This window comes from Dendrobates tinctorius, unplaced genomic scaffold (assembly GCF_039654945.1).
Source record: "Dendrobates tinctorius isolate UK_male_01 unplaced genomic scaffold, ASM3965494v1 ptg000460l, whole genome shotgun sequence".
Classification (NCBI taxonomy): Eukaryota; Metazoa; Chordata; class Amphibia; order Anura; family Dendrobatidae; genus Dendrobates; species Dendrobates tinctorius.
In genome coordinates, this window is record NW_027362122.1 from 377547 (window position 1) to 404870 (window position 27324).

The 27324-nt window shown below is 41.5% G+C and overlaps 1 protein-coding gene across 3 annotated transcripts in view; it reads right to left on the bottom strand.

The window, feature by feature from the left end:
• Positions 1-27324, bottom strand: part of MTRR (5-methyltetrahydrofolate-homocysteine methyltransferase reductase) — a 700332-nt gene that overhangs the window by 347094 nt on the left and 325914 nt on the right. The gene's annotated exons all lie outside the window — the stretch shown is intronic.

The window sequence follows — 27324 nt, forward strand, 5'->3', positions numbered from 1 at the left end:
TCAACACCAAAACCTCAGAGGACATATGGCCAGCCCAGATGAAGCACCATAGAAATGGACTGCACCATATACATCTTGCTCTTGACGGTTCTCACCCCACCACTACACACACCTTTCCTACAAACAGGACAATGTCTCCCCAAGATAACATAGTGTCCATCGGCTTCATATTGGGGGAAGGGACCAGGGTTTTGGCAGGGTGGAGGGCGAAGAGCTATGCAAAGGTGCTGCATTTATGACATGTGGTGTGGGATATGTTTCTTCCCACAGGTTTTTTTTTTCTCTTTTTTTCTTTTGGTGGTTCTTACTTCCTCAGAAAAAAGGAAAGTTCACAACACTACAAGTGGTGTAAGAAGCTAGAAATACACTACAGTCTATTGAGAACTCACTGTTTGCTTGCTTTAAAGTTTTAATCTCTATCCCCTTTCATATCTTTGTGATTTTTTTTCTTTCTTTTCTACCCTTCTCTAACCACCTGAGAATCTCCCTTTAATCCCAAGAACCCTTAGAAGGAAAACAAAGCAAGAAGAAATAGGCAGTAGTGACAGTGATTATGAAGATCATCTCCTGGAATGTGAAAGGCCTAAGATCCCCGAATAAAAGAGTAAAGATACTGAGACATCTGAAAAGGTACTCACCAGATATTGTATTGCTTCAAGAAACCCATCTAAAGGAAGAGGATTTTTCTAGTCTCAACAAGCTGTGGGTAGGGAAAGTAATGGACTCGGCAGCTCAAGGCAGACACGCAGGGGTAGTGATACTATTCCATCGTAATTTTGTATTTAATCTGGTGTCCCAGGAGTGTGATGATCAGGGAACATGGGTTTGGGTCACCATATAACATGGAGAAGTCTATTCAATCTACAATGTATATGGACCTAATGGTCCAAACAGAGTCTTCTTTAATCACCTGGAGAGGAAAATTGTCTTGGACAACTCGCCTCTGATAATTACTGGGGGAGACTTGAACATGGTTCACAATGGGGAGGAGGACAGAAAGAGCCAAAGTCTGATCCCTTTAAAAAAGACTATTCTGCCCTCCTTCCTTGAACAAACTGGATTGAGAGATGTTTGGCGTTGGCTCCATCCAGAGTATAGAGAGTTTACCCACTTCTCTCATTCCCACCAATCCTGGTCAAGGATAGACTATCTGTTGATCTCGGAGAGACTATTAAATAGAACGAAGTCAGTGGAGATCCACGACCTGGTCATATCTGACCATACTCCGGTGGGTATGGAATTGGTGGATAACCAGATAAAAGGAGCACATTACATATGGAAATTTCCAGCTTATCTTACAAAAGATGAGGGATTTAATGACAAACTACGGGGCTGGTGGGAGGAATTTGAATGGGACAACAAGGAACATGCAAACCAACAAGCTTTGTACTGGAATACGGCCAAAGCGGTACTAAGAGGCAAAATTATGATGTTTGTGGCCTCACTCAAGAAAAGAGTAGCGGAAAAATACTCAGATTCTAGTGCGAAGCTTAGAAATCTATATACACACCCCACAACTCAAAACAGGGAACAATGGAAGCTAAACAAGAGTTTGAAACCTGGATTGATAGGAGGGAGCAGATGTTCTGCGCTAGGTAGGAGGCTGAATTGCTGAGATATGGGAACAGAGCAGGGAAATTGCTGACAAGACTGGCATAAGGGAGACTGCAGGAGAGTCCAATAGGTAGATTACGAGATGGCCAGGGAAATATAACCTGGAAAATATATATATATATATATATATATATATATATATATATATATAACCCAGGAAAATCAATGAAATACTACAAAACTTTTACAAAGAATTGTATAAACCCTCACATACTAATTTGGCAGAAGGTAAAAAATTTCTCCAACAAGTCACTCTTCCAAAACTATCACAAGAACAAGATGCAATTAATGCAGAAATAACAGATGGAGAAGTGAGACAAACCATAAGTCATCTTCAAAATGGGAAAGCACCCGGCCCAAAATGGATTTGGCGGGGAGTTTTATAGGGCCTCAGGGAACATATCTCCCCACTGCTAACAAACTATTGCAACACCATTCTCTTAACGGGGGTCATACCAGAAAGATCTAAAGAAACACATATTAAAGTCATACCCAAACAAGGCAAGGACCCCCTTGAGGCCTGCTCTTACAGACCCATTTCCCTTATTGATGTAGACCAGAAGATTATGTGAAAAATAATGGCGGACAGATTGGCAGTAGTATTACACCAACTGGTGAACCCTGCACAAGTGGGATTTGTTAAGGGTAGGGCGGCGGTGAAAAACATACGAAAGGTACTAACTGTGTTGGATGGAGTGGGTTGCCGCAGCCAGTCAGGAGAGAAACCAGCCTTGCCGGCTCTGGATGCAGAAAAAGCTTTTGATAATGTTAGCTGGGACTGGTTGGGGGCAACTCTGGACTCGTTCAACAATAAGGGCAATTTTAGAATATACCTGGAGGGGGGGTATAGGGACCCGACAGCTAGAATACACACGCGAGGCTTCCACTCTGAGCCATTTCATTTATATAAAGGGACTAGACAGGGGTGCCCGATTGTCACCACTACTGTTTAACTTGGCACTAGAACCCTTTGCTCGGTATATGGAAGAGTCAGACTTATTTGAGGGAATCAGGGTGGGTGCTGACAGCACTAAAATAGCATTATTTGCAGATGATGTCATCTTGTTTATGTCCTGGCCACTGGAACAATTAGGAAATATCTTTCAGTTTATCCAGAAATTCGGTGAATACTCGGGCTATAAGGTCAATATCGCCAAGAGCAAACTCTTGGAACTGGGGAACAAAACGCCTGCAGAACAATGGAAAAAACTAGGTTTAGAACTAAATACTGCAAAGACACATATCACCTACCTGGGAATTAAGATAGGCAGGCTTCCGGCACAACTATATTCACTAAATTATACACCTCTCATCGAAAAAATGCTAGGAGAACTTTGGAGATGGCAGAAACTACCGCTATCTCTTCTGGGAAGATGCCATTTAATTAAAATAATCAGCTTTGCCAGACTACTATACCCATTACAGACATTACTCCTGATACTCAAACATCTAGATATAAACAAAATAAATAGAGCTCTTACCCATTTTATATGGGCGGGTAAAAGGCCCAGAATCGCATTGGGAAAACTGATGCTAACTAGGAGTGAAGGTAGGATCAATTTTCCGAATGTCAGAGCCTACAACATAGCAAGTCTTTTTGGACATGTGATTGGCTACAGGAGTCTAACTGCTACTCTAATACCCAATTGGAAAGACAGCTGGCGGCGCCGTGGGAATTAAATGCCCTCTTACATACAAAACGGGCCAAACTCACGCAAAATGTAAAATCCTCCTTACTGCTTCGGGATACTATTGTATGCTGGAAGATAGTAAGGAAGGCATTTGGCCTTCCATTCCAGATCTCTAAACATATGCCACTATTTGGTCACCTGGAATTTCCCCAGGGAACAGAAATCAAAAGAGCGATAGGACAAGCAGGGGATATTATGCATACAGAGGTTAAACGATGGCAGAGCCCACAAGAAATCATGGACAAATTCCATACAGAAAGCAGACAATTCCTACAGGTCATATAGGTCCATTCTTTCTGCTTATCTAGACTTCGTAGGCTGGTTAATGAAGTGGAGCTACATATTCTAGATCAGGGTTTCCCATCTCCAGTCCTCAGGGCCCACCAACAGGTCATGTTTTCTGGATTTCCTTAGTATTGCCCAGGTGATAATTCCATCACCTGGGCAATACAAAGGAAATCCTGAAAACATGACCTGTTGGTGGGCCTTGAGGACTGGAGTTGGGGAACACTGTTCTAGATAATAGAGTAGGTATGAGCACTCAGAATGCGAGCATATCCTCAATATACAACACTGCAAGACAAATTCCTGAAGCTAAAGCAGAACAAGCTGTTTAAGACTTGGGAGAAATGGACCGGGGATAAGGATATTGCAGATACAATTCTACAGGGGTGGGAACAGGTTAAAAATTGATGGAGGGAAACCTATTTTAAGCTCATGCATACAGCATTATATGGTTTCAATATCCTCCCCTAGATTCCCTGACAGGATTACAGAGTGCCCTAAGTGCGGAATGCCTTCATCGAATCTCTGGCACGGGTATGCAGGGCAGCTAAAGAGTACTGGAAACAGGCAGGAGAGCAGGTTTGATTGTGCTGGGGAATCCATCTCCCACAAACACCACAAACTATGCTCTTTCACCAGTTAAGATCCCCGGAGACACAACCCACAGGAGTTAAAGTAAAGATCCCTAAAATCATCCACACATTCTTAGTTGTAGCCTTATGTGGTATATTTGGCGAATGGCTTAAACCAAGCACCCCATCGATGATGATGATAATAGCCCAGATGAAACACTTACTGGGAATTGATTTAATAGAGGCGGAAAGGAGTAAAGAAAAATCTACAGGGTAAGTATTTCCGCTGTGGAAAACTTTCATTGGTTTGCACTATAGCCCTCACGAAATATTGAGAATGATTAGTCCCTTCTGCCACACGGAATGGTACTGTCTGGAGGATCTGAGCGGGACGTTAGGGGCCTTGGGAACTATTGCAGGTGTATAATGTCTATTAAAGATACAACATATATTACAGTAGAACGACACTCTTGACAATGCAAAATACAGTAAAAGATTCTCTTCCTTCCCTTATTACCCTTCTATGTAGTCAGTCTGTCTTTTCTTTCTCTTACTGTTTCCCCAAAATTTGTGTTACAAGGCATTGACGGAGATCTATGTATCTATATACTATTTTAAAAAGTTATGCGAACCTGTAGTCTGACAAGTAAGATTTATATATGTACTTTTGTTAATTTACAGTGTCATTGCTGATGCTATATCCTATCCTGTGCTACGTTATCCTACCGATGTTATGTTAAAAAAAATCAATAAAAATGATGTTATAAAAAAAAAATAATGAATAATGTGAAGTGGATTCTCCTGTGCCCATCCAGTATATCGGTTCAAAGTTTTATTGGGGTGCATATACCTTGGCAGCAGGGCAGGCCTTGCAGTCAATGCATAAGAAAACAGTATGGGAGTACAAAATGAATAATGTGAAGTGGATTTTCCTGGACCCATCCAGTACCTGGGTTCAAAGGCTTATTGGGGTGCATATGACTTGGTAGCAAGCAGGCCTCGCAGTCAATGCATAAGAAAACAGTATTGGAGTACAAAATGAATAAAGTGAAGTGGATTTTCCTGTGCCCATCCAGTACGTGGCTTCAAAAGCTTATTGGGGTGCATGTAACTTTGGGGCAGGCCAGACCTTGCATTCAATGTAACATTTTTTCAAGAAGCCCTCCCGTACCTCTCGTGAAAGGGGTATTGGATTGCGTTATAATTCTTGGCAGCCCATCCACTCACTGCATAGGCTATAACAGTTTAGGAGACCCACTGTTCAATAATGGCCCTTTAAGAATATTAATGCCGCCTGATGGCCCTCTAAAAATAGGCTAAGTGACTTTAAGAGTCCCTCCTTCATAAATGAAACAAAATGTGTCTGCTTATGTGTCACACACCACATGGCTTGCTAGGGTTATTAAATGTTACAATGAAATTCCCCAGTGAATGCATTGGTTGAAAGCAATGCTAACGTTGAAAAATGCATCAAAAACGCTCAGTGTGAACATAGCCCAAGTGGTGGAGGAACATTTTTGTTTTGAGTTAATTATTGTGCCTTATATACAATTCACTATCTTGGAAAGGATGTTCCTTAACATATTTCCCAGCAAAATCCATTTTGCTTTCGTCTTTGTATGTTTTTTGGTGCGCTTGTAAAAATAGCGTGTAACTGTGACAACATTGTTTAGAGATGTGACCTAGGAGTCAGAAATGCTTTGAGGGGCATTTGCCATGATGTTCCTGTGTCATATGAGCACTGTTTCCATCATTTTTAGACCTTAAAAGGAACCCCGGGGCATTGCGGTAAAAATGCTTGGGTCTCCCATAGACTTACATTAGGCTCGTTGCTCTGTCCGAGTACCCGAGTATTCCAATTTGCTCGACCCAAGCAACGAGCACCCGAGCATTTTAGTGCTCGCCCATCACTAATAACTACACCATGTAGGAAACTGATTTGAATACAATTCTACTAAGTGTCTCATATGTAGTTTTATTTCGATCTCTCTTTTGCCCTTAATTTCCATGGACTAAGGTAATACTATTTTATGATTCATTGGATATACAAATATTGCACTATGCAATCAATGAAAACAGAAAGCAAAAAACACAAATATCCTGAACTAAAAAGTAAAAAATAAACTGCAAATAATGCATAAAGGTAATAATAATAATAAGGGTATTTAGTAAACATAATTTTGATCAAAATAATGTACAAGCCATCCCGCCACGTCACGGCAACCCTTGTGGGACAGTCCCTACTCTAGTATTTAAAACCTTTTCACTTGCCAAGTGACGTGAATGTGAACAAGAATCCAGCGGCTGAACCACTAGTAAAAGCATAGGCCAGACAGGATGGTTTTCCCAGCTCAGAAAGAGGGCGGTCACACCCATATATGCACTGAATGCACAATGAAATGAATAAAAAAACGAATCTGAACTGAGAAAAGTAAATTAATGTGTATGCACAATGTAAGTGCATATTAACACATGACCATTAACCAGAGAAAACAGAAAGCAAAAACACAAATATCCTGAACTAAAAAGTAAAAAATAAACTTTTCTCAGTTCAGATTCGTTTTTTATTTACTATGCAATCAATGTATATAATCAGGATTGTGATTTTTTTTTATTTTTTTATATTTTGATCCTAATTTGAATCTTTTTGGGTTCACCTTATATAACTTGAGCTTTACAACCTTCAATTGGGAAGCATTTTAATTTTATTATTCTTTTAGACCAATGTAAACGATTTTATTATTGTATACTTATATGTTGTTTTTTTCTTTTAGCGATACAATGAGTAAGACCCAGGAGGGTCGAAACTTCTGAATAATTATTATCGCTGCTCTATATACCTACAACTTTGTGAGATTCACCTTTTTTTGTTATTTTGGACTGAAATAAATATTTTGCATAACCTTATCTTAAGAGAGTGCAACATCATAATATATACAGTGGGGGAAATAAGTATTTGATCCCTTGCTGATTTTGTAAGATTGCCACTGACAAAGACAGGAACAGTCTATAATTTAAAGGGTTGCTTAATTTTAACATTGAGAGTTAGAATATCAAAAATATAGTCCAGAAAATCACATTGTATAAATTTATTTGCATTTTGCAGTGAGAAATAAGTATTTGATCCCCTACTTACCATTAACCCCTTCATGACCAAGCCTATTTTGACCTTAATGACCAGGCCATTTTTTGCAATTCTGACCAGTGTCCCTTTATGAGGTAATAACTCTGGAACGATTCTGAGACTGTTTTTTCGTGACATATTGGGCTTCATGTTAGTGGCAAATTTAGGTCGATAATTTTTGCGTTTGTGAAAAAATCAGAAATTTGGCGAAAATGTAGAAAATTTTGCAATTTTCAAATTTTGAATTTTTATTCTGTTAAACCAGAGATTTATGCGACACAAAATAGCTAATAAATAACATTTCCCACATGTCTACTTTACATCATTTTTTTGGAAACAAATTTTTTTGTTAGAAGTTATAAGGGTTAAAAGTTGACCAGCGATTTCTCATTTTTACAACAAAATTTACAAAACCATTTTTCTTAGGGACCACCTCACATTTGAAGTCATTTTGAGGGGTCTAGATGGCAGAAAATACCCAAAACTGACACCATTCTAAAAACTGCACCCCTCAAGGTACTCAAACCACATTCAAGAAGTTTATTAACCCTTCAGGTGCTTCACTGGAACTAAAGCAACGTGGAAGGAAAAAATGGACATTTTAATTTTTCCAACAAAAATTTTCTTTTAGCATCAATTTTTTCATTTTCACATGGGTAACAGGATAAAATGGATCCTAAAATTTGTTGGGGAATTTCTCCTGAGTACACCAATACCTCATATGTGGTCATAAACCACTGTTTGGGTGCACAGCAGGGCTCAGAAGGGAAGGAGCGCCATTTGACTTTTTGAATGGAAAATATGCTGGAATATTTAGCGGTTGCCATGTCGCGTTTGGAGAGTCCCTGTGTGCCTAAACATTGGAGCTCCCTCACAAGTGACCCCATTTTGGAAACTAGACCACCCAAGGAACTTATCTAGATGTGTAGTGAGCACTTTGAACCCCCCAAGTGCTTCACAGAAATTTATAGCGCAGAGCAGTGAAAATAATCATTTTTTTCCTCAAAAATGATTTTTTAGCCCGCTATTTTATATTTTCACAAGGCTAACAGAAGAAATTGGACCATAAACGTTGTTGTGCAATTTGTCCTGAGTACACTGATATCCCACATGTGGGGGGCAATCACTGTTTGGGTGCATGGGAGAGCTCAGAAGGGAAGGAGCGCCATTTTGGAATGCAGACTTGATGGAATGGTCTGTGGGCGTCATGTTACATTTGCAGAGCCCCTGATGTTCCTAAACAGTGGAAACCCCCCACAAGTGACCCCATTTTGGAAACTAGACCCCTCAAGGAGCTTATCTAGATGTGCAGTGAGCACTTTGAACCCCCAAGTGCTTCACAGAAGATTATAAGCGTAGAGCCATGAAAATAAAAAATAAATTTTTTTCCTCAAAAATGATTTTTTAGCCAGCTATTTTTTATTTTCCCAAGGGTAACAGGATATATTGGACCCCAAAAGTTGTTGTCCAGTTTGTCCTGAGTACGCTGGTACCCCATATGTGGTCATAAATCACTGTATGGGCGCACAGCAGGGCTCAGAAGGGAAGGAGCACCATTTGACTTTTTGAATGGAAAATTAGCTCCAATCGTTAGCGGACACCATGTCGTGTTTGGGAGGCCCTGTGTGCCTAAACTTTGGAGCTCCCCCAAAAATGACCCCATTTTGGAAACTAGACCCCCTCAGGAACTTATCTAGATGCATAGTGAGCACTTTATGAGCCCCCAGGTACTTCACAGAAGTTTATAACGCAGAGCCGTGACAATAAAAAATATTTTTTTCCTCAAAAAATGATTTTTTTAGCCCTATTTTTTATTTTCACAATGGTAACAGGATACACTGGACACCAAAAGTTGTTGTCCAGTTTGTCCTGAGTACGCTGGTACCCCATATGTGGGGGGACCACTGTTTGGGCACACGTCGGGGCTCGGAAGGGGAGTAGTGACGTTTTGAAATGCCGACTTGATGGAATGGTCTGTGGGCGTCATGTTACGTTTGCAGAGCCTCTGATGTTCCTAAACAGTGGAAATCCCCTGCAAGTGACCCCGTTTTGGAAACTAGACCACCTAAGGAACTTATCTAGATGTGTGGTGAGCACTTTGAACCCCCAAGTGCTTCACAGAAGTTTATAACGCAGAGCCGTGAAAATTAAAAAATAATTTTTTTCCTCAAAAAATTATTTTTTAGCCAGCAATTTTTTATTTTCACAAGGGTAACAGGAGAAATTCGACCCCAAAAGTTGTCCAGTTGGTCCTGAGTACGCTGGTACCCCATATGTGGGGGTGGACCACTGTTTGGGCACACGTCGGGGCTCGGATGGGAAGTAGTGACGTTTTGAAATGCCGACTTGATGGAATAGTCTGCGGGCGTCATGTTACGTTTGCAGAGCCCCTGATGTTCCTAAACAGTGGAAACCCCTCAATTTTAACTCCCCCCAAGGAACTTATCTAGATGTATGGTGAGCAATTTGAACCCCCAAGTGCTTCACAGAAATTTATAACGCAGAGCCGTGAAAATTAAAAATCATTTTTTTTCCACAAAAATAATTTTTTAGCCCCCAATTTTTTATTTTCCCAAGGATAACAGGAGAAATTAGACTCCCAAATTTATTGTGCAATTTTTACTGAGTACGCTGATACCCCATATGTGGGGGTAAACCACTGTTTGGGCACACGTCGGGGCTTGGAATGGAGGGAGCAATGTTTGACTTTTTGAATGCAAAATTGGCTGGAATAAATGGTAGCGCCATGTCGCGTTTGGAGACCACGTGATGTGCCTAAACAGTGGAAACCCCTCAATTCTAACTCCAAACCTAACCCCAACACACTCCTAACCCTAATCCCAACCCTAACCACAACCCTAACCCCAACACACCCCTAACCCTAATCCCAACTCTAACTCAAGCCACAAGCCTAACCGTAATCCCAAACCCAACCCACCCCTAACCCTAATTGCATACCCTAATTCCAATCCTAACCCTAGTTACAACCCTAATCCCATCACTAATTCCAACCTTAACCCTAATTCTAACCCTAACTCCAACCCTAACCCTAATTCCAACCCTAATTCCAACCCTAACCCTAATTCCAACCCTAACCCTAATTCCAACCCTAGCCCTAATTCCAACCCTAACCCTATTTACAACCCTAACCCTAATGGAAAAATAAAAATAATTTCTTTATTTTGTTATATGTGCCTGCATATGGGGGTGATAAAGGGGGGATTTATTTACTATTTTTCTCATTTTGATCACTGTGAAAGAATATCATAGTGATCAAAATGAATGAATGAGAATCTGCAGCGTTTGCAGATTCAGGCGGGCGCACTGCGCATGCGCCCGCATTTTTCCAAGATGGCAGCGCCCATGAAGCAGGACGGCGGGACATCGGAGTAACCGAGGGGGTGAGGGGGGGGTCGGAAGGTGGGGGGGAACGGAGAGAAGGGGGAGGGGAGCTGATGATGACGGCGGCGGTCGGTATCGGGGGCCGATCGGCCCCGTGAGTCGGTGTGTGGGGGGGTCGGATCTGGGTCTCCAGCCATGTCCGATGCTACTGCAGTATCGGCCCTGGCTGGATTGTAATATTTCATCAATTTTCATTGATGAAATATTACTAATCGCTCTGATTAGCTGTTTCACTTTTAACAGCCAATAAGAGCGATCATAGCCACGGGGGGGACGAAGCCAATCCCCCTGGGGTGAAGTACAAAGCCCCCTCTATCTGCGGGTCAGGTGACCTTTCATTGACCCCGGTCACCCGACCCGCAGGGCGGCTTTGAAGTTATGACAAAGCATATGCGTCATTGGTCAGAATGGCACTGACTTTCATGACGCATACGCTGTGTCACTGGTCGTGAAGGGGTTAAGAGTTCTGGCTCCTACAGACCAGTTAGACGCTCCTAATCAACTCGTTACCTGCATTAATGATAGCTGTCTTACATAGTAGTCACCTTTAATTAAGTCTGTGGACAGGGGTCCTTTATAATCAGTCAAACTCTAACCTCTACAACATGGGCAACACCATCGAGCTTTATAAGGATGTCAGGTACAAATCATAGACCTGAACAAAGCTGGAATCGGCTACAAACCCATAACTAAGATGCTGGGTGAGAAGGATACAACTAGGTTTTATATTTAAATGGTTTTCTGTGTATCTTTTTTCTTATATGTTCAGCTTTGCTATCTTTGCATCATAACCTTTACCTAGTATCCTCACTTGAGATAGGGTCACTTGACTGTTTATGATTCCCTTTAGTCTACATATTTTTTTCTTCGCCCAGAAGAAAGCACTGCAGCCGAAACGCACGTTGTGATGGTGGCACTACAGCTTTCAGGTAATTTAAGCCCTGCACAATTTTTATTATTGTTCTTTCTCACTTTGTTCATGTTTTTGTGTCAATTTCCTCTGGTATTTTGAGTAAATACTCACCAGTATTAAACTGAGTATAGTCTCTTTCACGTACTGTAGGTGCACAATATTCTATTCATTTGTGCATTTTTATTGTATTAGTCACATCTTATTATCATGTCAGCTGTGGTGCCCTCTCTTTCTGACCAAACACTATCTTCATCACGTATTTCTTTGTTATATGCACTTTTTAAATAATGATTTTATTATCAATAAGATTTATTTTTATATTTAAATGCTTTCCTGTGCATCTTTCTTGCTATATGTTCAGCTTTGCTATCTTTGCATTATAACTTTTATCTAGTATCCTCACTTTAAACAGGGTCACTTGACTGATAATGATTCTCATGTCCCTTTAGCCTACATATAGGTTTAAAATCCTGCAGTGCGCCAGTCGTTCCAGACACTGTGTCCTTGTTTCCTGACATCTGCCCAGCGACTCTAATGAGGAGAAAGGCCATGAAAGACATAACAATTGCCTTAATAAAAGCAAATATCAAATACAGGTGGGGATTTCCACATGCTCTAATCTTCTCACATAACAATTCCACCTACTTTCCAAGAAGTCTTGAAGAAGGCAGAAAAGTACTGGAAAAAGCAGGCATCCCGGTCCCAGAACCAGGGGCCTTACCACAGAGACAGAAGCCTCGTAGAGAATGGATAGTTCGCCGTACTAGACCCAATAAAACACAGCATAACGAACAGTATACTCCTTGAAACCATTGCCGGTGTTTGTACCGGAACAGATTCAAAGAGCAATCAAAATGCTGAGACATTGTTCTGATAAGTATTATTACTTGATATGATTTTTGACAATTTTCATATAATATTGTTTACTTTTTTCTTGGCGCTGTGCCCCTGGAGTAAGTATGCCACTCCAATTTGGGCTGCTGTTGCTTCTGGTCCTCTTAATATTGGGCCGGCACACTTTAGCCCGCATTCTGGTCATTGGTTGTGACGATTTCTCATGTTCTTATATTTTTTGTTGCTTTCCCTCCCTCCCTTCCACTATCAGAGTGCTGATGTTTTACAAACAGGTTCCTAGATCAATAGATGACGTGAAAGTATCCATCCTGGATGTTTTTTTACTCAGAGATTTACTTACAATTTATTTTACCAAACCAAATGTTTAAGACTCTTTCACACAATGTTAGGGGGTTCAATTCACCGATAAAAAGAAAACACGCCTTTATTGATTACCTGAAGCATTCCCCTGATGTGCTATTCCTACAGGAGACTTATTTTTCTAATAATTCATCCCCCAAATTTTTCTATAAGCTTTACTCTAGATTTTTTCTTGCCTCTCATGATAAAAAAACGAGGGGAGTAGCCATCTTCCTTCATAATTCTTTCCCATTTGTGCAGGAGGGTATGACTGTGGACGCAGAGGGAAGATACATAATCCTTTGTGGCATGGTACAGGAGAAGCGACTCTGTCTTGTTAACTGTTATGCACCCCCGACATTACAAATGAAAACAATTAAATCCATCTCAAAATCCCTGAGGTCCGTCCCCTATTATACTGTCATATGGGGGGGTGATTTCAATATGATTTTAGACCCAACTTTTGATAGCTCTAATAATAACAGGTCAGATATGTCAAGAAAGGATAAAATTATACTTGAAAATATCCTTCAAGCTCATCATCTGGTTGATACATGGAGAGAGTCCCATAAACAGTCAAGAGGTTACACATTTTTCTAGGATTTTTCATTCTTATTCCAGGATAGACTGGGTTCTCACCAACTCGGAGAATATACCATCACTGATGTATTCCAGACATATCCCCTCCTCTTGGTCTGACCACGATAGTGTACTCTCTGTATTTAAACTGGGTGTAGCAAATACACGTTTGTACACATGGAGACTGAACGAATCCCTATTGTCTGACCCTCAGACTCGACTTTTGGTCGAACAAGAGCTTAATACTTTCTTTCTCTCTAATATCACCCCCGACGCCTCTTTGGGTAATGTGTGGATGGCTCCTAAAAAATATATCACAGGGGTACTCATTAGGGTGGCATCCCAAAAAAAGAAAAATCGTCTCCAGGAGCAATTGAGTCTCGAGAATGAACTCTATAAATTAGAAACCGCCAACCAGTTACACCCCTCATTATACTTAACTAAGCAAATTTATGATCTAAAGCTAAAGCTAAATACTCTATTAACGACCCGAACTGAAAGGGCAATTAGATGGACGCAAGTGACATTTTATCGGTTTTCTAATAAAATGGATAGAATGCTTGCTCGAAAATTAAAACAGAAGGAACGATTAAACTCAATCTTTTCTATAAAAGACGAATAGTCTCAAACTACTTTTAATCCTAATAAAATCTATAAAACGTTTCAAAATTACTATAAAAAAATTATACACTGACAGTGCAAATTTCTCAATGTCCAAACTGGAGGACTTTTTAACTAATGTGCCATTACCTTCCCTAACCTCGAATTACGCTGCCACACTACACTCTCCTATCTCCGAAGAGGAAATCTCATCCACAATAAACCACCTAAAAGTTGGGAAGGCTCCAGGGCCCGATGGGTTGACCGCACTATATTATAAAAAATTCTCAAATACCCTGCTTAAACATATCCAAATCTATTGCAATAACATGCTAACAGGCCAAGCAATGCCGCCGGAATTTTACACAGCACACATCACTGTTATCCCAAAACAAGGGAGGGACCTGTTACTCACCAAAAACTACAGGCCAATATCCCTATTGAATGTGGATCTCAAGATCTTTTCCTCTATAATAGCTAACAGGATAAATAAATGCTTACCTAGCCTTATTCACAAAGATCAGGTGGGTTTTATTCCATCAAGGGAGGCCCCAGATAATATCCGTAAAAACCTAAACCTTATTCATAATGCCAATAAACGTAAAATCCCCTTTGCTATACTTGCTTTAGATATAGAAAAAGCTTTTGATACTGTTTCCTGGTCACATATGTTTAATATAATGCACAAATTGGGGATGTCGCAACAATTAATAAACTTGCTCAAACTCCTCTACAACAATCCGGTAGCGTATTTAAAACTACCCTCAACCTCTCCAGAACCAATATTTATTAATAGGGGAACTAGGCAGGGTTGCCCCTTGTCTCCAGCTCTATTCGCTATGGTGATGGAACCATTAACGCAAAAGATCCGCCTACACCCCGACATTAGAGGCCAAACTATAGGTAAACGTGAATACAAGGTTAGTCTGTTTGCTGACGACCTTCTTTTGACTTTGACGAACCCACATGTGTCCCTGCCTAATCTTATAAAGACACTTAAATATTTTGAGGAAATTTCTGGTTTGAAGGTCAACGTTGACAAATCAGAAATTATGTTTCTTAATACTCCCCCTTCCGAACAAACCATAATTTTGGAGAACTTCCACTTCCACCATTCGAAGCACTATATTACCTACCTAGGAATCAGCCTTACAGTATCCGAATCCACGCTATTTAAGCATAACTATACCCCTCTTCTCCAAAAACTAACGCAATCTTTATCAAAATGGTCCTCCCAGTCTCTTTCCTTTTTAGGAAGAGTCCACTTGATTAAAATGGTCATTCTGCCTCAGTTCCTATATTTGTTTTGATCGTTGCCTATCCCAGTGCCTCTGTTGACCTTCAAAATGATAAACTCGCATATAACATGTTTTATCTGGAATAATAAAAAAACCCGTATTTCTAAGCAAATTTTGTACAGACACAAAAAACAGGGCGGCCCAGATCGCCCAGCTGGCAGGGGTCAACGCAGAACAACATGCCCCCATCTGGCCACAAATAGAAAATTTGCTGATAGCACCTTATTCCTTGGATAGCGTAATTTGGGCCACGGGACCTTTGTCGAAGGACCTAACTCTACATTCACCGTATACTTCTCACTCCCTACGTCTCTGGAGGGCAATCAGATTACAATTTGCACTACAATCTCACCCCTCCCCTCTTTTAAACTTGTTTAACAACCCCATGTTTTTGCCAGGAGTTACGTCTCGGAACCATATGTGGTGGCAGCAGAATAAATTAAATAGGCTGCAAAATCTATCTATCCACTTTAAGCTAATGTCAAAACAAGAGTTTGTCGCAAAATATCAGGTTCCGAGCTCTGAGGTCTTTAGACTGGAACAAATTCTCCACTTCCTGCAAAATCTTACAGTAGGTTCTCCAAACATAAAACCTACAACGTACGAGTTAAAATGTTTATATGAACCCCATGGTAATGGCCTTATATCCCATCTTTATACTATACTAGCTGAAGAGCCCGGCGCTGCCCGGGCATAGTAGCTAACTGTGGTTAGTTATAGAAAATTATAATTATCCTCCATCCCATAGTCCCGTGCCCATATACCCATCATACATATCCACGATCCCATAGGCCCGTGCCCATATACCCATCATACATATCCTCCATCCCATAGTCGAGTGCCCATATACCCATCACACATCCTCCATCCCATAGTCCCATGCCCATATACCCATCATACATATTCTCCATCCCATAGTCCCATGCCCATATACCCATCATACATATTCTCCATCCCATAGTCCCATGCTCATATACCCATCATACATATTCGCCATCCCATAGTCGAGTGCCCATATACCCATCACACATCCTTCATCTCATAGTCCCGTGCCCATATACCCATCATACATATCCTCCATCCCATAGTCCCGTGCCCATATACCCATCATACATATCCGCCATCTCATAGTCCCGTGCCCATATACCCATCATACATATCCTCCATCCCATAGTCCAGTGCCCATATACCCATCACACATCCTCCATCCCATAGTCCCGTGCCCATATACATATCCACCATCCCATAGTCCCGTGCCCATATACCCGTCAAACATATCCTACATCCCATAGTCCAGTGCCCATATACCCATCACACATCCTCCATCCCATAGTCCCGTGCCCATATACATATCCGCCATCCCAGTCCCGTGCCCATATACCCGTCATACATATCCTCCATCCCATAGTCCAGTGCCCATATACCCATCACACATCCTCTATCCAATAGTCCCGAGCCCATATACCCATCATACATATCCTGCATCCCATAGTCCCGTGCCCGTATACCCATCATACATATCCGCCATCTCATAGTCCCGTGCCCATATACCCGTCATACATATCCTCCATCCCATAGTCCGGTGCCCATATACTCATCTCAATCCTCCAATCCATAGTCAACCATTATGACATCACAATGAGCGGCGGCAGGGCTTGCAACCTTTGATGACATCAGCGTCGCCATGGCAACCATTGTGACATCATAATGAGGGGTGGGGCTTGATACGCACACACTGCTTCCCCAGTATGAAAATAGGGGCATTATGACATCACAATGAGGGGTGGGGCTTGACGCGCACACACTTTTTCCCCCAGTATGTAGATAGGGGCAAAATTGTTTTGGTGAATTGGTTAAAATTTTGCCTCACAACATAGCTTAGGACGCTCTCGGGGTCCAGACGTGTGACTGTGCCAAATTTTGTGGCTGTAGCTGCGACGGTGCGGATGCCTATCCCGGACATACACACATACATACACACACACACACACACACACACATACATACACACTTTGAGCTTTATGTATTAGATTTAATCAACCTAGAGACGGCTTTAAATTGAAATTTATGGAGCAATGGGAAGTTGACCTACAAATTTTCCTTACACCTCAAAGGTGGTACAGATGTTACGAGAACATATTGAGAGGTAGTAATCAAGTTTCACTCACCGAAACATCCCTTAAATTGTTTCATAGGACTCATTACGTACCTAGCTTCTTGCACAATATTTACCCTTCTATCCCTGGCAATTGTTTTAGAGGGTGCACGGATAGTGGGGATACCCTCCACATATGGCGGACATGCCCGATAGTAAAGTCTCTCTGGAAAGATGTGGTAAAACTAATTGACACTATACTGGGTAAGAAATTGCTTCTGTCACCGTCAGTACTATTGCTGGGAGACAGACCAATCAATGCCAATAATGGGACCTGTTGTCTTATTGACTTTATTGCTATGGCAACGAGGAACCACATAGCTAGCAGATGGAAGACTAGTACGCTATCAATAACGCAGGTGAAGAGAAGGGTTAATTTGATAATGTTATACGAGAAAATAGAAGCCATTAGATCTGATTCACTTGATGTTTTTCGTAATATCTGGGACCCTTGGATTCGGGCACATGGGGATGATGACCTTTCCAGGATGATATCTTTATCCACATAGCGTGCTGACATGGTAGCTGTCTCCTACAATTATAGTCTCTGAAGTGTACTCTCTGGTACCTCACGTCTATTTATTTACTTTATATTATCGGCACTCATTATACATTCCCCCTCTTTCCCTCCCTACTCTGTTAAGAATGGATTGATATTACTAAGTCAAGGATAATGTACAACATATTGTGTTTTTTTTTCTTATTTACTTCCCCCTGCGAGGGGATCCTTGAACTTTAATGTGAATGTACTTCATGTTTAATGAGGTTTCCTTTTCAATAAAACCGTTGAAACCAAAATCCTGCAGTGCCCACAAGGTCCCAACGCTCAAGAAGGCACATGTGCAGGCCCATCTGAAGTTTGCCAATGAACATCTGGAGGATTCTGTGAGTGATTGGGAGAAGGTGCTGTGGTCAGATGAAACAAAAATTGAGGTATTTGGCATTAACTCAACTCGCTGTGTTTGGAAGAAGAGAAATGTTGCCTATGACCCAAAGAACACCGTCTCCACTGTCAAGCATGGCGGTGGAAACATTATGTTTTGGAGGGTGTTTCTCTGCTAAGGGCACAGGACTGCTTTACTGCATCAATGGGAGAATGGATGGAGCCATGTACCGTAAAATTACTGGCTGGGTCTTCCAGCAAACAATGACTCAAAACATACAGGCAAGGAAACAAAGGAGTGGCTCAAAAAGAAGCGCATTAAGGTCATGGAGTGGCCTAGTCAGTCTGCACACCTTAATGCCATAGAAAACTTATGGAGGGAGTTGAAGCTTCGAGTTGCCAAGGGACAGCCTAAAAATCTTAATAATTTAGCGATGATCTGCAAAGAGGAGTGGACCAAAATTCCTCCTGACATGTGCGCAAACCTTATCAACAACTACAAAAACCGTGTGACTGCTGTGCTTGCCAACTAGAGTTTTTGCCACCAAGTATTAAGTCCTGTTTGTCAAAGGGATCAAATGCTTATTTCTCACTGCAAAACGCAAATAAATTTATATAATTTATACAATGTGATTTTCTGGATTTTATTTTTGGTATTCTATCTCTCAACGTTAAAATTAACCTACCCTTAAAATTATAGACTATTCATGTCTTTGTCATTGGGCAAACTTATAAAATCAGCAAGGGATCAAATACTTATTTTCCCCTTCTGTATGGGGGGCTGTAGCGGTGACCATACTATACATTGAGAAGTTGTTGTTGATATCATATTGTATACGATATTGATATTACAAATGATCGTTGTACTAAGCTTGGTTCTTGTATTCAAGTACTCTTTTTTCTGGACATGTATTCTTGTACTGATGGTGGCTCTGCTGATGTAATCAAGTACTGATGGTGGGTCTGTTGATGTATTCATGTACCAATGGTCGTTCTGGTAATGTATTCATGTTGTTATGGACTGGATTGGAGTAGTGGTATTACAACCACTAGGGGCAGCAGCAGCAGGTAGCGTAGTGAGGGATAGCCAATAAGTTGGTACATAGGAGCAGCAATGCAGTTTGAAGGATAAGCAGGAATCATAGTCAGGGATAGCCAGAAGTAGGTACAAAAGAGCAGCAGTAGCATCTTGAGGATAGGCAGCAGGTGAAAGGAAGCTGGTAGCTCATTAAACTCACAAGAAAGATAGTGCAATGCCAGGTTTAAATGGGGTGTTCAATCAGGGTGGAGACAAGCAGAAACTAAGGGTGAACATCAACAAGAACTCAGGGTGGAGACCATCAGAAACAACATGGGTACAAGTATTTGGGCTAGCACAGAACTGTCCAGCAAACTGAATAGCTCAGAGGGAAGAACTACCGCCTGGTGCACAAGAGCTGCTGGGTTCAAATCCTGACACATGTACTGACAGTGGTTCTGGTGACATTCATGTACTGAAGGTGGTTCACGATATATACTCATGTACTATTGATGACTCTGGTGCTCTAATTATGTACGGATGATGATTTTGGCTTGGTATTTATGTACCGAAGATGGTTTTGATGATGAATATATCACCACTACATGAATACAAAACCAGAACAACCATCACTTCAAGAATGTCACCAGAATAAGAATACATCACCAAAACTACCATCAGTTTTGTGCAAGCTGTATTTGTCACATGACAGAAGCAAAAAAAAAAATCAGATATATGCCTTTATTTATAATGGGTCCTGTTTATTTTCAATTAGGTCATTTGCCAAATGCTGGACACCTTAATTGAAACCAAAAGGTCACAATTATACTTAGGCTTTATATTAGTTTCCATAACTATCCTTGGGTTCTACATTTAAAATATAGGACATCAGGAATGAATATAGCTATTTTTTCCACTGTATTGAGTAAATGGTCCATATAAAGTTATTGGTTTTAAATCTAACTTTGAAATGGCACTCCCTGTTAAGTCACAACCGTAAAGTACACCACCTTGTTTTACTTTTGATGACTTTTTTAGTTAATAGGTAACAATTCTTGTGGAAGTGGTAATCAGTTTGCTACCTAACCCATTGGAGGCAAGGAGGGATGTGCATTAGGGGTACTGTTAGCTTAGTCTCTGAGCCATTCCTTTGCTTTGGGATGGGGGGCACACCATTGGTTTAATCTGCATAGGGCACCAAAATACTTTGTCCTGGCCCTGCATGTAGCTCTTTGAAAAACAAATCCAGCAATAACTATACATGGTTAGTCAGTTCCTACATTACTGAAACATCAGTGTTTGAATTGACATGCAAATGAAGCTGAAGTACTATGGTAGATCTGAAGCCTCTGTGACTCCAGCTCTACTCCCCCCCAGTGCCAACTTCACCTGATTGACTTATGGTATGAAATAATGTTGCACTGATAGAGGCTTCAGGTCTACCATAGTGCTTCAGCCTCATTGGTATATTAATTCAAATGATGCGTTCTTAGTAATGGAGGAGCGGACTGGCCATGTAAAGATATTGCTGAACTTGTCTTTGTGAAAAGCTACATGAGCATAGTTTCAGGGTTGAAATCCTGCTGATAGATAACCTTTAATTGAAGTGATATTACGTACTATAGGACAGAAGATAACGTGTTGTTCTCTGGGACTCCGGAACCCGGTCCTCAATAGAGTATAGATGCGCACACACACAGCTTCCTAGCCATTTCCACGTTCCCATAGACAATTCATTAAGTGAAAGTTTCAAATGAGCACTTTCGCTCTATTCAGGATCGGGTTACAGCGTGCACCTTTTCTGGATCCCAATAATCAAACCCCCAACCATCAGCAAGTTACCTCCTATTCTGTGAATAGTGGATAGCTTTATTTTTTGGAAACAACCCTTTAAATCACCCTCCACCAGATTATAACATCCCATGCTATACTCCCATAAAAAAGATACAGAGCACATCTGCGCCACTTTGCCATATTAAATACATAAGCAGTTGAGAACTGCCACCAGTGTGACACAACCACAAAACAGTGGCAAACTGATAGCAGTGCTGAACAACCTGAGTACAACAATATTGGCAATCAATCTCAATTGGTATTACAGCCATGGACAATAGTTTCTCCCAACTCACAAATTCAGTGCTCTGGCAGGAAGCACATGGAATTGTGTTGTTGTGTGGCCACATCTTAAAAATCGTGATGTGGCACCAAACGCAACCTACACCACACACGTGATCAAAACTGTTGGTACCCCTCGTTTAATGACAGAAAATCCTACAATGGTAACAGACATAACTTGAATCTGACAAAAGTAATAAATCAAAAAACTATGAATATGAACAAATGAAAGTCAATTGCTTTTCAACCATGCTTCCACAGAATTAAAAAAAAATAAAAATAAACTCATGAAATAGGCCTGGACAGAAATGATGGTACCCTTAACTTAATATTTTGTTGCACAACCTTTTGAGGCAATCACTGCAATCAAACAATTCCTGTAACTGTCTGAGACTTCTGCACCTCTCGACAGGTATTTTGGTCCAATCCTCAAAAACAAACTGCTTCAGTTGTCTCGTGTTTGAAGATTGCCTTTTCTAGACAAAATGTTACAGCTCTTTCCAAAGATGCTCAATAGGATTTAAATCAGGGCTCAGAGAAGGCCACTTCATAATAGTCCAATGTTTTCCTCTTAGCCATTCTCGGGTGTTTTTAGCTGTGTGTTTTGGGTCTTTATCCTGTTGCAAGACCCATGAACTATGACTGAGACCAAGCTTTCTGACTCTGGGCAGCACATTTCTCTCTAGAATCCCTTGATAGTCTTGAGATTTTATTGTACCCTGCACAGATTCTAGACACCCTGTGCTAGATGCAGCAGCAATGCGGCCTCAGAACATAACAGAGCCTTCTCTATTTTTCACAGTAGGGACAGTGTTCTTTTCTTGATATGCTTAATTTCTTCATCTGTGAACATAGAGCTGAAGTGCCTTGCCAAAAAGTTCCATTTTTGTCTCATTTGTCCATAGGACATTCTCCCAGATGCTTTGTGGCTTGTCAACATGTAGATTGGCAAATTCCAGTCTGGCTTTTTTATGATTTTTTTTTTCAACAATGGTGTCCCCCTTGGTCGTCTCCCATGAAGCCCACTTTGGCTCATACGACTGTTGGCGCGATCTAACACTAATGTTCCTTGAGCTTACAGTTTACCTTTAATCTGTTAAGAAGTTTTTCTGGGCTCTTTTGCTACCATTCGTATTATCTGTCTCTTTGATTGGCCATCAATTTTCCTCTTGCAGCCACGTCCAGGGAGGTTGGCTACAGTCCCATGGACCTTAAATTTCTGAATAATATGTGCAACTGTAGTCACAGGATCAAACTGCTTGGAGATGGTCTTAGAACGTTTACCTTTAAAAGGGTTGTCCGGGCTTTTCACATAATCTCACTGCATATCTGGGCTGCAGAATTATGACAATAAGTAATTTACTTTAGGTCACCAGTTTGCACGGTTTTCTAGATATTCTGAACAGAACGTCAAAGGGGGGGTGTTATGGCATTGAAATGAGAACTGGTTGTTTCCTCCTACTCTACTAAAAACATGCCATCTGTATCAACAACCCCACCCTCCATAGCTACAGGCCCTCCCCGTCCACATAAAGAAGCCCTCCTCACACAGTAACAAATCCTCCCCGCCGCTCCATTCCCCCCCTTTCCCCCGGCGCAATTCCCCCCCTCCCTGCCGCTCCTTCCCCCCCCACCACGCCGGTCCGTCTCACCCGGTCTTCACATTGCCAGTGACAGCTGCAGCCGGGGATGAGCGGGTCATGTGACAGGTGGGCTGAAGTGACGTGCACAGAGCCTGTCACATGACCCGCTCCTTCCCTGCTGCAGCTTTCACCGGCAATGTGAAGACCGGGTGAGACGGACCGGCGTGGTGGGGGGGAATGGAGCGGCAGGGGGGGAATGGCGCCAGGGGGAAGGATTTGTTACTGTGTGAGGAGGGCTTCTTTATGTGGACGGGGAGGGCCTGTAGCTATGGAGGGTGGGGTTGTTGCTACAGACGGCATGTTTTTAGTAGAGTAGGAGGAAACAACCAGTTCTCATTTCAATGCCATAACACACCCCCCCTCGGACGTTCTGTTCAGAATATCTAGAAAACCGTGCAAACTGGTGACAAAGTAAATTACTTATTGTCACAATTCTGCAGCCCAGATATGCACTGAGATTATGTGAAAAGCCCGGACAGGCTCTTTAACATGTTAGTCTATAATTTTCTTTCTAATCTCCTGAGACAACTCTTTCCTTCGCTTCCTCTGGTCCATGTTGAGTGTGATACACACCATGTCACCAAACAGCACAGTGAGTATCTGTAGCCCTCTATACAGGCCCACACACTGATGCCAATATTGTAGACACCTGTGATGTTAATTAGTGGACACACATGGATTTAACATGCCCCTTTTGTCACATTACTTTCAGGGGTACCATCATTTCTGTCCAGGCCTATTTCATGAGTTTTATTTTTTTTTTTAATTCTGTGGAAGCATGTTTGAAAAGCAATGTCTGACTTTCATTTGTTCATTTTCATAGATTTTTGATTATTACTTTTGTCAGATTCAAGTTATTTCTGTCAACATTGTTGGTTTTTCTGTCATTAAACGATGGGTACCAACAATTTTAACCATGTGTGTATATACAATGCCACCCTGAAGCATGTTACTTCTCCATATACAGCCTCCATTTACTGCACATACTCCTCAGCCACTGTATACAGCATCCGTAAGCAGTACCTCGCTTTTCTGCCCATGTACACAGCCTCTATTTGTAGTACATCGCTTCTCAGCCCCGTATACAGCCTCCATATGCAATATGCACTTCTCAGACCCTGCAGCACATTATTTCTCCATATACAGCCTCCACCTGCAGCACATAATCCTCAGCCACTGTATACAGCATCCATATGCAGCACTTAATCCTCAGGCCCTGTATACAGCACTTATATGCAGTACATCACACTTAGCCTCTGTATACAGCACAGCTTCTGTATGCTTTACATCGCTTCTCAACCCTTGTATACAGCCTTTCTATGCAGCACATCGCCTCTTAGACCCTGTATTCAGCTTCCATATGTAGTAGATCACTGTGTCATCATGGGGCCATGCGCTGATTTGCTCAGTCATTACCAAGGCTGTGTGGAGCATATGACCCTGTATGGGGGGGTGTGTTTGTCCTCCAGTCTATTATGCATGGCACGCATTACCTGCATCATCATGAGGTAGGCCCTTGCTTGTGTGTACACACTGATACGCTTGCATTTAATAGCCTTCTGTCTGTACTGTTAAATATTCAGGCTGATGATGGGTTCATGCAGCATTAGATGAACACCCGATTTCTTACATTATGGCTGGTCCGAACAATGAAAGCAACTGTTACCACCCATCTTTCGTGTCTCCCCTATTTCCTCATAGATTGTAAGCTTTTGAACAGGGCCCTCATTCCTCTTGGTATCTGTTCATTTATGTGATTATTGCTATGCTGTAATGTCCTGTACAAGTCCCCTCTAAAATATAAAGTGCTGCTTAATATATTGGCGCTATAGAAATAAAATTATTACTAATAATATACACTGCATATTCTTCACTATGCATATATAAGGTGCCCTTGTCTTACTAAAGCCATGTCCACTGATAAAGCCCAGCACAGTTAGACGTACACGTTGAGGTGCTTGAGCGCCTCCTTCTCTGTCTCTCCTATTTTACATTTTCACTACTAGCTTGCCATGTCTCAAGGTATTGGATATTGAGGATAGCGAAACTTTGACTATATTATGTTATGCATTCAATCTGTTAATTAATATCTTGCGCCCCTGATTATATGTATCTTTAATATCTACGGGGTTTATTATAGACTGTAGTGTACAGTAACCCACCCTTTGTAACCCTAGTTTTTTATTATAATTATATATATATATATATATATATATTGGAGTGCTGCCTATTTTGCTTGATTTTATATATATATATATATATATATATATATATATATATATATATATATATATATATATATATATAACACACACACACACACACACACTGCTCAAAAAAATAAAGGGAACACTTAAACAACAGAATATAACTCCAAGTAAATCAAACTTCTGTGAAATCAAACTGTCCACTTAGGAAGTAACACTGATTGACAATCAATTTCACAGGCTGTTGTGCAAATTGAATAGACAACAGATGGAAATTATTGGCAATCATCAAGACATCCTCAATAAAGGAGTGGTTCTGCAGGTGGGGACCACAGACCACATCTCAGTACCAATGCTTTCTGGCTGATGTTTTGGTCACTTTTGAATGTTGGTTGCGCTTTCAGACTCGTGGTGGACTCTACAACCCACACGAGTGGCTCAGGTAGTGCAGCTCATACAGGATGGCACATCTATGCGAGCTGTGGCAAGAAGGTTTGCTGTGTCTGTCAGCGTAGTGTCCAGATGCTGGAGGCACTACCAGGAGACAGGCCAGTACACCAGGAGGCATGGAGGGGGCAGTAAGCAAAAACTCAGCAGCAAGACCGCTACCACTGCCTTTGTGCAAGGAGGAACAGGAGGAGCACTGCCAGAGCCCTGCAAAATGACCTCCAGTAGGCCACAAATGTGCATGTGTCTCTACAAATGGTTAGAAACCGACTCCATGAGGATGGTCTGAGTGCCCGACGTCCATAGATGGGGGTTGTGCTCCTGTCACGGTCCTGTTAGGGTCGACGTGCAGTCACCGCTGAGCAAGGACTCACCCACACTGCAGAGGGGCCCGGGGTCAGACACGGCCGGATAGTTCAGGCAAAGAGGACCTGGAGAAGCTGAAGTCAGTGAGCAGTGAAGGACCTACGGTCATGTGACTGCAAGGGGGCGGGGCTTAGCATTCTGCTGCCAGAGAGAGGCAAAATACTATACAGGAATACTCAAAGTCAGACAAACCAGGTCATACACAGAGATAACAGTAAAGTGCCAGGGATGAGACAGAACGGATAGTCGGGGACAGGCAGTGGTCAAAGCCAAACAGACATAGAAGGTACCAAGCAGAATCCAACAAGCAGTATCCAGAGAACAGGCCGAGTCGTACACAAAGTTATCAGGCAAAAAAGAGCACAGCACAAACACACTCAGGGGTCCAACACTCTGCTGAAGGCGAAAGTATAACTGACGGGGATAGGAGCTTCCTGAGGCCATAAGAAGCCTTCCCAGAACCAGAGAGATGCCACCATAATGAGCCCCAGGTGTGCAGGTAAGCCTGCACTGGAATCATAACCTTTAACCCCAGAAGTGTCAGTCATCAGCACTGGTTCCAGACGTTAACCCCACATGTGGGAGTCAAACCCGCACTGAGATCATGACAGCTTCTTTATTGAGGGTGTCTTGATAATTGCTAATAATTTCCATTTGTTGTCTATTCCATTTGCAAAACAGCATGTGAAATTGATTGTCAATCAGTGTTGCTTCCTAAGTGTACAGTTTGATTTCACAGAAGTCTGATTTACTTGGAGTTATATTCTGTTGTTTAAGTGTTTCCCTTCATTTTTTTGAGCAGTGTATATAACATTAGATATATAGCTGCGAGCCTTACAGTTTAAATAATAGGCAGCACACCAGTATAAGGAAATGAAAAAAGTGCTTATTTAATAGCCTATAGTGGCGATGTTTCAGCTCAAAAACTGTGAGCCTAGTGTTCTATGTAGTGCGTGACTTTGACTGTGATCTGCTATTTGCTTATATACTTCTGTTACTTACCATTTCCAGTTCATATTATCATGTTTTATTCTACATTACCAAAATTGCCTGAGGGAGTGCTCGCTTTGGGGGATATGATGCCTCCTACATCAGTAATTTGTTGATCTAATTCTGTGATCATAGTCCATCATTTCATTGATGTATATATATCTTGTAGCAGACATTTTCCCCATTTCCATTTAATATTTATAACTATTTAATAAATTTTATATAACT